Source organism: Suricata suricatta, chromosome 2, assembly GCF_006229205.1.
Source record: "Suricata suricatta isolate VVHF042 chromosome 2, meerkat_22Aug2017_6uvM2_HiC, whole genome shotgun sequence".
NCBI classification, from domain to species: domain Eukaryota; kingdom Metazoa; phylum Chordata; class Mammalia; order Carnivora; family Herpestidae; genus Suricata; species Suricata suricatta.
The window spans coordinates 121,177,438-121,191,059 of record NC_043701.1 but is presented as its reverse complement, the minus strand read 5'-3'; positions in this window follow the sequence as shown (position 1 = coordinate 121,191,059).

Below are 13,622 nucleotides of genomic sequence, written 5' to 3'. Positions count from 1 at the left end.
CATGGGAAAGCAACTGAGCGGCCACTGTGATGTGGAAAGCTGCGAACACTGACAACCCCCACTTGCAAACCTAGGATGACCCAAGCCATTTGAAAAGCACCAGCGGCCATTTAATTGCAGGTCAGATAATAGATCCAAGTGCCACCAGGACTGATGACCCCCACTCTCAATCTGGACTGTCTCAAACTGTAATGCCTCACCATGGAATCCCAGCATCCCCCTCCCCACTGAAACGAACAGCCAATTGAATCCTGCCACCGTCCAAAGATGACCCTACGTGGCTATCGGCCCACCTGAGCTCAAACCCGGAACTTCTGCACCCATAAAAGACCTTGCTCTCCCATATCAGGCGCGACTTCCCTGACTCCCCACTCCAGAGTCACGGAACCTCGCCCGGGAATTGCAGATCCCAATAAAGGCCTTCTTGGCTCCATAAGGTGGTCTCTTTGTCCTCCCATCTCTGCCTCCATCTATTAAACCTTACATTACTTATGTTTTTGAACCATTTGATGGCTGGCCACCCATTTGCTTTCCAAAGCAATCATTCATACTAACTTGCATAGCACCTTGGTAATTGGGTCCTTCCCTTTTCTTTGGCTAGCTCCTCTTCTCAAGAGCTGGAGTGCCCCTGTTGTACCCAAGTTTGTAAAATCACCCCAAAACAAACACCAGAGACTCCTAGGGAGACCGAGTCATGCCTGCAAAAGCAAAGGGCCTTTATTACAAGCTTAAGCTCAGGCTCACAGTCTCCACCCAACCCGCCGGCCACGTGGAGAGAGCCCTGAACAAAGACAGGGCAGGGCTTTTTATGCCTTTGGGAGGGGGAGTTACAGGAAATGATGACAGGTGTACAGTGATCCAATCCCTGCCCCCCCCCCATCAATACTGGCAGTTATGGGAGCCAATCACAATAGTTGGAGTATTGACCAAGCAGAGTGGGCCCAGGACACCCCACGTGGGGTGTGACTAGGCCCACCTCTAGAAAGGTCAAAGGTATTGGCCAGCCTCTCCCAATTGGGCACCACAGGAGTTGTCCCTCCTTAAGGTGCGCCCTTTCAGGAGAAGCTGGGCCTTCCCCTTTAAGTACAGGGGAAGGCTGGATCCGACCTGCGGCCCCCCGCTGGTGATATATAGAACTATTGAATCACTATATTGTACATCTGAACTATGATAACATTGGATGTTAAGTAACTGAAATTAAAATAAAAACTTAAGAAACTGGAGCCTGGAAAGATGGCGGAGAAGTAGGGAGTTCTGTACTTCCCGCCTGCATCTCTCAAAGAAGGGCTGAAGCAAAAGGGCTCTGAGCTTCAAGAGTCTGGAAGGAAAAGACAGAGAGTCCACTAAGAAGATAGCCTCATGGTTACATGATCGTGAACTGGGGAAGATAAAAACGGGCCGGGACATGGAAGCAATGGAGGGGAGGAAGCCCCTTCTGCAGAGAGATAAAGAGAAGAGCAAGAGTGGCTGGGGAATTGTAGAACGGTACCTGGAGAAGAGAGAAACCTCAGATCAGGATGGAGAGGGGTTCTATCATCCCATCTCTAATCACAGGGCTTTTTGAGAGAGGATCTATCTCTAACTGTGGAGCTTTCTTTGGGCTGGGTGCTCTGGTCCCAGAAATTCCCTCTGGGATGGACAGTACACAAGAGATGCAGTTGGCATCAGGGGGAACCTGTACCCTGTTCAGTCCCCTGCTTGGACCCTTGCCAGGAAGTGCCTCGGCTTGCAGGGTTACATTTCGGGCAATATCATTAATGCACACCAAGTAAGATCTAGAAATGCGGCTGGCCTTCTCCAGACTGGGTATTCTGGTTATAAGTTTGCTTAAAAAGGCATATTTAATCCATTCTCTTGATGCATGTTCTACACCTCCTTCCTTACCTTCTTTTCTATCTCTCTGAAATAATCAGACTATATAGTTTCTTGGGTAACATTATCTTTGTTTTTTCCTCCTCACCTCCTGCCATATTCTCCTTTTTCTCTCTCTGAGTTAATCCTTCTGGTCTCTCAGCCTGGTCAATGTACAGTTTCTCTTTCTCTCCACCCCTATTATTTCTCTATTTCCATATACTCTTCCATCAGCACTGCCTCCACCCTGATCTTTAGTCGTAGCTAGGATTTATGGTTTTATGGTTTTAGACAGTCCTTTGTCTTTTGTTGTTTTTGTTTTGTTTTATTTCCAGTTTGTTTGTTTGGTTTGTTTGTGCGTTTGCATGCTTTTGTTCCCTGTTTGTCTGTCTGTTTTCCTTTCCAGGGCTACCTCAAGAAACAAACCAAAGTACACATGGTAGAGAGTCTGAAATATCACTACGAGTAGGAAAATAAAATAACCAAAATCACAACAAGAGAGACCAAGGGACACCATTAAAAGAATACTTCCTGAATGGCCAGGCCATGGACAGCCTATGAGCCTCCTTTAATATAGCAATATTTGCAGGTGCAAAACGTATAACAAGCTTCTAAAACATACGAGAGAGAAAGCTAGCCCAAATGACAAAACGGAAGAACTCTCCTCTAATGAAATTCCAGGAAGAAGTGACAGCTAAAGAACAGCTCAAAACAGATATAAGCAACATAACTGAACAAGAATTAAGAACAATAGTCATAAAATTAATTGCTGGGCTTGAAAAGGCATAGAAGACAGCAGAGACGTTATTGCTACAAAGATTATGGATCTTACAAATAGTTATGATGAATTTTAAAATGTTATAAATGAGGTGTATAATAAAATGGAGGTGACCACTGCAAAGATTGAAGAGGCAGAGAAGAGAATAGGCGAATTAGGAGATACAATTATAAAAAAAGAAGCAGATAAAAAGAGATAAGTTGATCCAGGAGCATGAAAGGAGAAAGTGAGACTCGAGTGATGCAATCAAAGAGAACATTTACATATCATAGGAATTCCAGGGGAAGAAGACAGAAAGGGGCTGAAGGGGTACTTGAACAAATTATAGCTGAGAACTTCCCCAATTTGGGGAAGGAAACAGACATTGATATACAAGAGGCACAGAGAACTCCCCTCAGACATAACTTGAATTGATCTTCTACATGACATATCATAGCAGAACTGGCAAAATATAAGGATAAAGAGAGAATTCTGAAAGCAGCTACAGATAAAAGGGCCCTAACATACAAAGGGAGACAGATCAGGGTAGTTGCAGACCTATCTACTGAAACTTGGCAGGCTGAAAAGGGATCGCAGGAAATCTTAAATGTGATGAACAGAAAAAATATGCAGCCAGAATCCTTTATTCATCAAGCCTGTCACTCAGAATAGAAGGAGAGATAAAGATTTTCCCAAACAAACAAAAATTGAAGGAATTCATTACCACTAAACCATCCCTACAAGAAATCCTAAGGGGAACTCTATGAGAGAAATGTTGCAAGGACACAAAATACCAGAGACATCACTACAAGCATGAATCCTACAGAGAACACAATCACTTTAAACCCATATTTTTCAGTAATAACACTGAATGTAAATGGACTGAATACTCCAATCAAATGACATAGGGTATCAGAATGGATAAGACAACAAGACCCATCTATTTGTTATCTACAAGAGATTCATTTTAGACCCGAGGACACCTTCAGATTGAAAGTGAGGGGACTGAGAACTATCTATACACTACTGGAAGTCAAATGAAAGCTGGCGTATCCATACTTATATCAGACAAACTGGACTTTAAAGTTAAGGCAGGAACAAGAGATGAAGAAGGGCATTATATAATAATTACAGGGTCTCTCCATCAGGAAGAGCTAACAATTATGAATGTCTATGCACCAAATTCAGGAACACCCAAATACATAAAAAACCACAAACATAAGCAATCATATTGATAGGAATGTGCTAATTACAGGGAACTTTAATACTCTGCTTACAGCAATAAATAGATCAACTAGACAGAAAAAACACTAAAGAAACAATGGACCTGCACGACTCATTAGACCAGATGGACATGACAGATATATTTAGAACTCTACATCCTGAAGTTAGGGAATTCACCTTCTTATCAAGTGTGCATGGCACATTCTCCAAGACAGATCACATACTGGGTCATAAAGCAGCCCTCAATAAATATAAGAGAATTGAGATCATACCATGCACACTTTCAGGTCACAATGCTGACACTTGAAATCAATCACAGGAAAAAGTCTGGAAAACTTCCAAAAACATGGAGATGTTCTACTAAAGAATGATTGGACCAATGAGGCAATTAGAAAAGAAATTTTAAAAATATATGGAAACAAAGGCAAATTAAAATATAACAATCCAAACTCTTTGGGATGCAGCAAAGACAGTCCTAAGAGGAAAGTATATTGCAATCCAGGCCTACTTCAAGAAACTAAAAAAAGTGCAAATACAAAATCTGACAATACATCTAAAGGAACTAGAAGCAGAAGAGCAAAAACACCCCAAATCCAGCAGGAGAGAAATAATAAAGATCAGGGCAGAAATAAACAATATAGAATTTTAAAAAAGTTGAACAGATCAACAAAATCAAGAGTTGGTTTTCTGAAAAAAATAAACAAAATTGCAAAACCTCTAGCCAGGCTTCTCAAAAAGAAAACAGAGAACACCCAAATAGACAAAATCACGAATGAAAATACATATATTACAACCAATCCCTCAGAAATACAAGCAATTATCACGGAATACTATGAAAAATTATATGCCAACAAACTGAACAACCTAGAATAAATAGACAAATTCCTAAATGTACACACATTACCAAAATTCAAATGGGAAGAGATAGAAAATCTGAACAGTCCCATAATCAGTGAAGAAACTGAATCAGTTATCAATAATCTCCCAATAAATAAAAGCCCTGGGCCAGATGACTTCCTGGGGAATTCAACCAGATATTTAAAGCAGAGCTCATACCCATTCTTCTCAAGCTAATCCTAAAAATAGAAATGGAAAGAAAACTTCCAGACTCATTCTATGAAGCCAGCATCCTTTTGACTCCCAGACAGAGACCCAGCAAAAGAAGAGAAGTACAGGCCAATAACCCTGATGAATATCGATGCAACAATTCTCAACAAGATACCAGCAAATCGAATTCAAAAGCATAGAAAAAGAATTATCCACCATGATCAAGTGGAATTCATTCCTGGGTTACAGGGCTGGTTCAATATTCACAAATCAATCCATGTGATACATCACGTTAACAAAAGAAATGATAAAAACCACATGATCCTGTCAATAGATGCAGAAAAAGCATTTGACAAGATACAGCATCCTTTCTTAATAAAGACCCTCAAGAATTTCAGGATAGAAGGAACTTACTTAAACATCATAAAAGCCATTAATGAAAGCCTACAGCTAATATCATCCTCATTGGGGAAAACCTGAGAGCTTTCCCCTTGAGATCAGGAACACGACAGGGATGTCCATTCTCACCACTGTTGTTTAACATAGTGCTGGAAGTCCTAGCATCGGCAATCAGACAACAAAAGATAATAAAAGGCATCAGAATTGGCAAAGATGAATTTAAAGTTTCACTCTTCTCTGATGACATGATACTCTATATGGAAAACCCGATTGACTCTGCTAGAAACCTACTACAATGGATCCATGAATTTGGCAAAATCGCATGGTACAAAATTACCATACAGAAATTGGTTGCACTTTTATACACCATTAATGAAGCAACCGAAAGAGAAATCAAGAAACTGATCCCATTCACAATTGAAAAAAACACAAAATACCTAGGAATAAACCTAACCAAAGATGTAAAAGATCTGTATGCTGAAAACTATAGAAAACTTAGGAAGGAAATTGAAGTCTCAAAGAAATGGAAAAACATTCCATGCTCATGGATAGAAGAATAAACATTGTGAAAATGTCGTTATTACGTAAAGCAATCTACACATTCAGTGCAATCCCAATCAAAATTGCACCAGCATTCTTCTCAAAGTTAGAACAAACAAACAATCCTAAAATTCCTATGGAACCACAAAAGACGCTGAATAGCCAAAGTAACATTGAAGATAAAAACTAAAATGGGAGGCATTATAATCCCAGATGTTAGCCTCTACTACAAAGCTGTCATCAGCAAAACGGTATGGTATTGGCACAAAAACAGACAAATGAACCAATGGAATAGAATAGAGAACCCAGAGCTGGACCCAAAATGTATGGGTAATTAATTTTTGACTAAGCAGGGAAGAGTATCCAATGGAAAAAAGACAGCCTCTTTAACAGATGGTGCAGGGAGAACTGGACAGCAACATGCAGAAGGATGAAACTAGACCACTTTCTTACAGCACACACAAAAGTAAACTCAAAATGGAAAAAAGACCTGAATGTGAAACAAGAAACCATCAAAACCATACAGGAGAAAGCAGGAAACAGCCTCCTTGACCTCAACCGCAGCAATTTCCTACTCGACACATCCCCAAAGACAAGGGAATCAAAAGCAAAAATGAACTATTGGGAGCTCATTAAGATACAAAACCTTCTGCACTGCAAAGTAAACAATCAATAAAACGAATAGGCAACGGACAGAATGGGAAAAGATAGTTGCAAATGTAATATCGAATAAAAGGCTAGTATCCAAAATGTACAAGGAACTCACCAAACTTTATACCCAAAAAACAAATAAGCGAGTGAAGAAATGGGCAGTAGACATGAATAGACACTTCTCCATAGAGGATATCCAGATGGCCAACAAACACATGAAATGATGCTCAGCATCATTCATCATCAGGGAAATACAAATCAAAATGACTCTGAGATACCACCTCATGCCAGTCAGAGTGGTTAAAATGAACAAACCAGGAGACTACAGATGCTGGCAAGGATGTGGAGAAATGGGCACCCTCCTACACTGTTGGTGGGAATGCGAACTGGTACAGCCACTCTGGAAAACAGTGTGAAGTGTCCTCAAAAAATTAACAATAGAGGGGCGCCTGGGTGGCTCAGTCGGTTAAGCCTCCGGCTTCAGCTCAGGTCAGATCTCATGTTCGTGGGTTCGAGCCCCGCGTCAGGCTCTGTGCTGACAGCTAGCTCAGAGTCTGGACCCTGCTTCCGGTTCTGTGTCTCCTTCTCTCTCTGCCCCTCCCCCTCTCATGCCTGTCTCTCTCTGTATCAAAAATAAATAAAACATTTAAAAAAAGACTTTATTAAAAAAAATTAACAATAGAGCTCCCCTATGAGCAACCCAGCAATAGTACTGCTAGGGACTTACCCAACAGGAGTGCTGATGCATAAGGGCACATGTATCCCAATGTTCATAGCAGTGCTTTCAACAGTAGCCAAATCATGGAGAGAGCCTAAATGTCCATCAACTGATAAATGGATCAAGAAGATGTAGTTTATATATACAATGGAATACTACATGTCAATAAGAAAGAATGAAATCTGGCCATTCGTGGCAACCTGGATGGAACCCAAGGTTGTCATGCTGAGTGAAATAAGTCAGGCAGAAAAGGACAGATTCCATGTTTTCACTCATAAGTCTAACAGGAGAAACTTAGCAGAGGACTATGGGGAGGGGCAGGAGGAAACAGAGTTAAGGAGAGGGAGGGAGGCAAACCATAACAAACTCTTGAATACTGAAAACAAACTGAAGGTTGAAGGTGGAGGGGTAAAAGGGAAAGGGGGTGATAGACATGGAGGAGGGCACTTGTGGGGAAGAGCGCTGGGTGTTATATGGAAACCAACTTGACAATAAACTAGAAGAAAACTAAAAAAAAAAAAAGGAATAAGGCAGGAGCACCTCGGTGACTCTGTCAATTTAGCATCCGACTTTGGCTCAGGTCATGATCTCGTGGTTCGTGGGTTTGAGCCCTGCACCAGGCCGTGTACTGACAGCTTAGAGCCTGTAGCCTGCTTTGGATTCTGTGTCTTCCTCTCTCTTCCCCTCCTCTGCTTGTGCTGTCTCTATCTCTCAAAAATAAATAAACATTAAAAAATATTAAGAAATAAGATAGTGATATATGCTACAAAATGAATGAACCTCAAAAGAATTATGCTAAGTAAAGGAAGCTGTCACAAAAGATTACATATTGTATGATTCCATTTATACCAAAGGTCCAGAATAGGCAGATCCATAGACATGAAAAGTAGATTAGTGGTTGCTAAGGGGTGGGGAGTAGGGAACTTTGTGGGGACAAGATGAAGAGTGGCTTTAATGAGTATTGGGTTTCTTTTTGGATTGACAGAATTGTTCTAAAATTAGATTATGGTGATGGTTATAGAATTCTGTAAATATACTTACAATCATTGAATTGTGCACTTTAAGCTTTAGGGTATATAATTATATATTAATAAAACTTTTCAAAAAGATAATGTCAGCTTTGTCCATATGGGATTTGAATCCTTTGACCCCCATCACTATTACTACTCTATTGTCCCATAACTGTAAAACCAGAATCACCAGGCAGTAGAGCTCATGCAGGAGATTCAGGATGGCCCAGAACAGGTATTTGACACACATGTAGTTCAAACATTCTTTATTGTGAAGTATTTCCTGAATACCTGCCTGGATTTTTGGCTCATAGATTCTGTTCTTACCTCTATCCTACTAACTCTGTCCAACTATAGACCATAAGATTTCAGGAGGACCTTCCTGAGCTGGGGATTGTGACTGTTGCAGGAAATTCCTTGTCCTCAAGTAAATCTCCATATGTTTAGAACCCCATGTTGAGTGAGCTTCTGCTTGAAACTAGGCCAGATCCCTGGTTTAAGAAGGACACAGAGCAGAGAGCCTCAATGGGTATAAAGCCAATCATAACCTTTTCAGGAGTGACAGGTGCTTTCTTCAAGGGTTGTCTGTGTTATGTGTACCCTTCTATGACCTACATGTCCTTCAATTTCACAGCCTATCCTTCCATTGTTAGTAAAAATCAATTTTGAGCACTGCAGCACTCAGAAGAATATTTAAACATTTTTTGTTCGTTTGATGAGGTATGAGATGGAAAGCTTTCTGTGGTTCTAGCTATAGTCTATTTTAATAAAGTTCTGAGCAGCACTGATATATTAGTCAAGATCCACCAGAGAAACAGAACCAATAGGACATACGCACATACAGAAGAGGAGATTTATTATGGGAACTGGCTCATGTGATTATGGAGCATGAGATATGTCATGATATGGCTTCTGTAAGCTTGAGAACCAGGAAAGCAGTGGTATAATTCAGTCTCAGTCGAAAGGCGTAAGAACCAGGAGAGCTTCTGGGGAAACAGAGGGAGAGGTATAAGTCCTGGAGCCTGAAGGCCCCACACCCAGGAAGTCCAAGACCCCCAGGGCAAGAGAAAATGGACCTCTGAGCTCAAGAAGAGAGTTTGCCTTTCCTTCTCTTTGTTCTGTTTGGTCCCTCATTAGTGAGGGTAGATCTTTTCTACTAATTTAGTGACCATCCTTACAGACACACTGAGAGGTTATATTTTGCCATCTCTCTGGGCATCCATTACCCCAGGTGAGTTGACACATGAAATTAACCATATCTGGGTAGCTAGAACCCTTTCAAAACAGAGAAGCTGCAACCTCATTCTTCAGCACAGTGCTCTGCAGATGAGCTCATACAGCCCTCTCTAGAGGCAATATTTCAATGAAGTCCCAGCAGTTAGGGCTGACCTTGTGGAAACTAGGAAAAAGTGGGGGACAGTGGGAGGTGGAAGCACAGTGGACAGGTCTCTAGGCCTGGCCAGTTTCATCCTCAAATGTAATTGGAGCAGTTCAGTATTGACCTTTTTGCTAAACTATCCAAGTTGACTTGGGTGTTTCCTCATATAAAAATTGGTTCAGCACACCTACCTCATATAATGAAGTGAGGTAATGCATGTAATGCATTTAGCACAGTGAGGGAGTATGGGGGCTTTTCAGAAAAATGTTAGTGGCTATAATAAAAGATGTTTCAATGGGAAAATGTCCCTAGTCAACTCAGTTCAAAGTTCTAACATAAAAAAGATTAAGGCAGTGACAGTCCTAGAGCAGAAAGCTATATGTAGATCAAATTTTATTCCCTAAGTAGTTATGTTCTACCTTTTTGCAAAGTTCTTCTTTATCAGATCTTTAATTAATTATTAATTTATTTATTTATTTATTGCAATTCCATTTAACAATTTTCTCCTATGTCAGGAAATCTCTTGGCTCTCCATAAGTGTTTTCAGAAATGTAGTCCCTTTGTCCTTTGGTATGATTTGTCATATTAGTCTGTGACATAAATATTCTGGATGGAGCCTTGCAACTCCACCCCACACCTTGATGCTCTGAGAAATTTTGCTCTATTTTACAACAGTTGCACATTTTACATCCTATATTGTCATGTAATAGTAAAGATTATTTTATGAGGCAATAAATGAGTAACCTACTCTGTTAATTATCTAAGTAATTCAGGAAACTATATGACAATTTACTAAGAAAGATGTTTGCCATTTTACTCCCCAGTTTAAACAATATTAAAAACACTAATAGTATAAAAGTTATTAAGTCTACATGATACAACCTTTGAACAAATACACTTATTTTCCTGTACCCTGAATCATGGCTGGATGTACTTTTCTGTAAAGCACAGGCAGTAAGTACAGAGCCAACTATATAATCAATTAAGAGTGACAAGGACTCCAAAAATTAGTTTGCCCAGGAGGACCTTTATATATATCTTATGAAAAGGTAGAACTGCAATTATTTCTGACTACCAAAGGGAGTTTGGTGGTTTTGCTTATGTTGGGCAAAACTGGGATAAATTGTGTATTCCTAATTCCTTTCTGTACTTTTCTCCTTTTAGAGCCTTTTCTCCCAATATTCTTTTCATATTCTCCTTCCTCTTTTCTTTTCCTTCCTCTTCCTTTTCCTTCCCTTTCCTTCCCCTGGACCCAGTACTACATTGGGAACTTTGCTAAATTCTGATGATAATCAATGCAGCCTTCCTTAGCCTTTAAAAATCCATGTCTTCAGACTTATAAAAGAAAGAAATTCTGAAACATACTACAAGATGGATGAATCCTGAGTACATCATACTAAGTGAAATAAGCTGGTCACAAAAAGGCAAATACTATATGATTCCACTTATATACAATATTTAGAGCGGTCAAATTTATAGAAAAAAAAGTAGAATGGTGGCTAAAGGACAGAGGAAATGAGCATTGTTGTTTAATGGGTATTGAGTTTCAGCTTCATAAGATGAAAAACTTCTGGAAATTGCACAACAATGTGAATATACTTAAAACTACTGAACTGTGTACTTATAAATAGTTAAGGTAGTAAACATTCCATTTTTTTAACCACAATAAAAAGAACATGTCTTAATAGATCAAGAAGATGTAGTTTATATATACAATGGAATACAACATGGCAATGAGAAGGAATGAAATCTGGACATTTGTAGCAACATGGATGGAACTTGGGGACATTATGGTAAGTGAAATAAGTCAGGCAGAGAACAACAGATACCATATGTTTTCACTCATATGTGGAACAGGAGACACTTAACAGAGGACCATGGGGGAGAGGGTGGGGGAAAATAGTTGGGGAGAAGGAGGGATGCAAACCATAAGAGACTCTTAAATATTAAGAACAAACTGAAGTTTGATAGAAGTGGGGGAGAGGGGAAAAGAGGTGATGGGCATGGAGGAGAGCACTTGTTGGGATGAGCACTATGAAAAAAATAAATAAAAATAAAAAGATAAAGCAAGAGGAAAAAAACATGTCTTATTAAAAAGACAAATAGGGGCGCCTGGGTGGCTCAGTCGGTTAAGCGTCCGTCTTCGGCTCAGGTCATGATCGCACGTTCGTGTGTTCCAGCCCCGCGTCAGGCTCTGTGCTGACGGCTGGGAGCCTGCAGCCTGCTTCAGATTCTGTGTCTCCCTCTCTCTCTGCCCCTTTCCGCTCATGCTCTGCCTCTCTCTGTCTCAAAAATAAATAAAAAACACTAAAAAAAAAAATTAAAAAAAAAAAAGACAAATAAATGGGGCTCCCGGGTGGCTCAGTTGGTTGAGTATAACTCTTGATTTCAGCTCAGGTCTTTTCCTTTCTTTCATACCTTATTGTCAAGTTCCATATAAGACCCAGTGCTCATCCTCACCAAGTGCCCTCCTCCATGCCCATCACCCCCCTCCCTCTCTTCCCTATCCCGATCAGCCTTCAGTTTGATCTCAGTATTCAAGAGTCTCTTATGGTTTGCCTCCCTCCCTCTCCCCAACTATTTTCCCCTCCCCCTCCCCCATGGTCCTCTGTTAAGTTTCTCCTGTTCCACTTATTAAGTGAAAACATATGGTATCTGTCCTTCTCCGCCTGACTTATTTCACTTAGCGTAACACATTCAAGTTCCATCCACATGGCTACGAATGGCCAGATTTCATTTTTTCTCAACGCCATGTAGTATTCCATTGTATATATGAACCATATCTTCTTGATCCATTCATCAGGTAATGGACATTTAGGCTCTTTCCATGATTTGGCTACTGTTGAAAGCACTGCTATGAACATTGGGGTACAAGTGCCCTTATGCATCAGCACTCATGTATGTCTTGGGTAAATTCCTAGCAGTGATATTGCTGGGTCATAGGGGAGCTCTATTGTTAATTTTTTGAGGACACTTCACACTGTTTTCCAGAGCGGCTGTACCAGTTCACATTCCCACCAACAGTGTGGGAGGGTGCCCATTTCTCCACATCCTTGCCAGCATCTGTAGTCTCCTGATTTGTTCATTTTAGTCACTCTGACCAGTGTGAGGTGGTATCTTAGTGTGGTTTTGATTTGTATTTCCCTGATGATGAGTGACGCTGAGCATCATTTCATGTGTCTGTTGGCCATCTGACTGTCCTCTTTGGAGAAGTGTCTTCAGCACAAGTCTTGATCTCAGGTTTGTGAATTCAAGCTCTGTGTTGGGCTCCACACTGGGCATGGAGTCTACTTTAAAAAAAAATCCAGCACTAAAAAGATAAATATGTGTTGGAAAGGGTGTGGACAACAGAGAACCCTTATCACTGCTTGTTGTAATCTAAAATGGTACAGCCACATTGAAAAAATATTTTGGCAGTTTCTTAACAAGAGCATACACTTTACCATATGATCCAGCAATGTCACATTTAGGATTTTACCCAGGAGTAATAAATGGTATTTTTATAAAAATTGTACATGAAGGTTCATAGCAGCATTATTCACAATGGTTAAAAATTGGACACAATAAAAATGTCCATCAACTGGTGAACAGATACACAGAAGTGGTATATCCTACAATGGAATATTAATAAACAATAAAAAGGAACAAACTACTGACACATACTACACATGTTTGAACATCAAAAACATTATGCTAAGTGAGAAGAGCTGAATACAAAAGACCTACATACTGTATGACTCTATTATATGTAATGCCCACCCAAGGCAAATGTCCAACAAGGTTACAAAAATCAAAGTAAAGCAAATCAGTGGTTGCCTAGACTTGGGAATGCATGTGCAGATGAACTGTACGCCCTTTGTACAAATACAAAAGAACTTTTTGGAGTGATGGAAATGTTCTAAAACTGGATAGTAGTGACAGTTGTACTTGATAAATTCACTAAATATCATTGAAATGTACATTTTAAATTGGTGAATTTTATAGTATATAAATTATACTTCAATAAGATAAATAATAAAAATTAAAATTAAGAACAATGTCATGCCC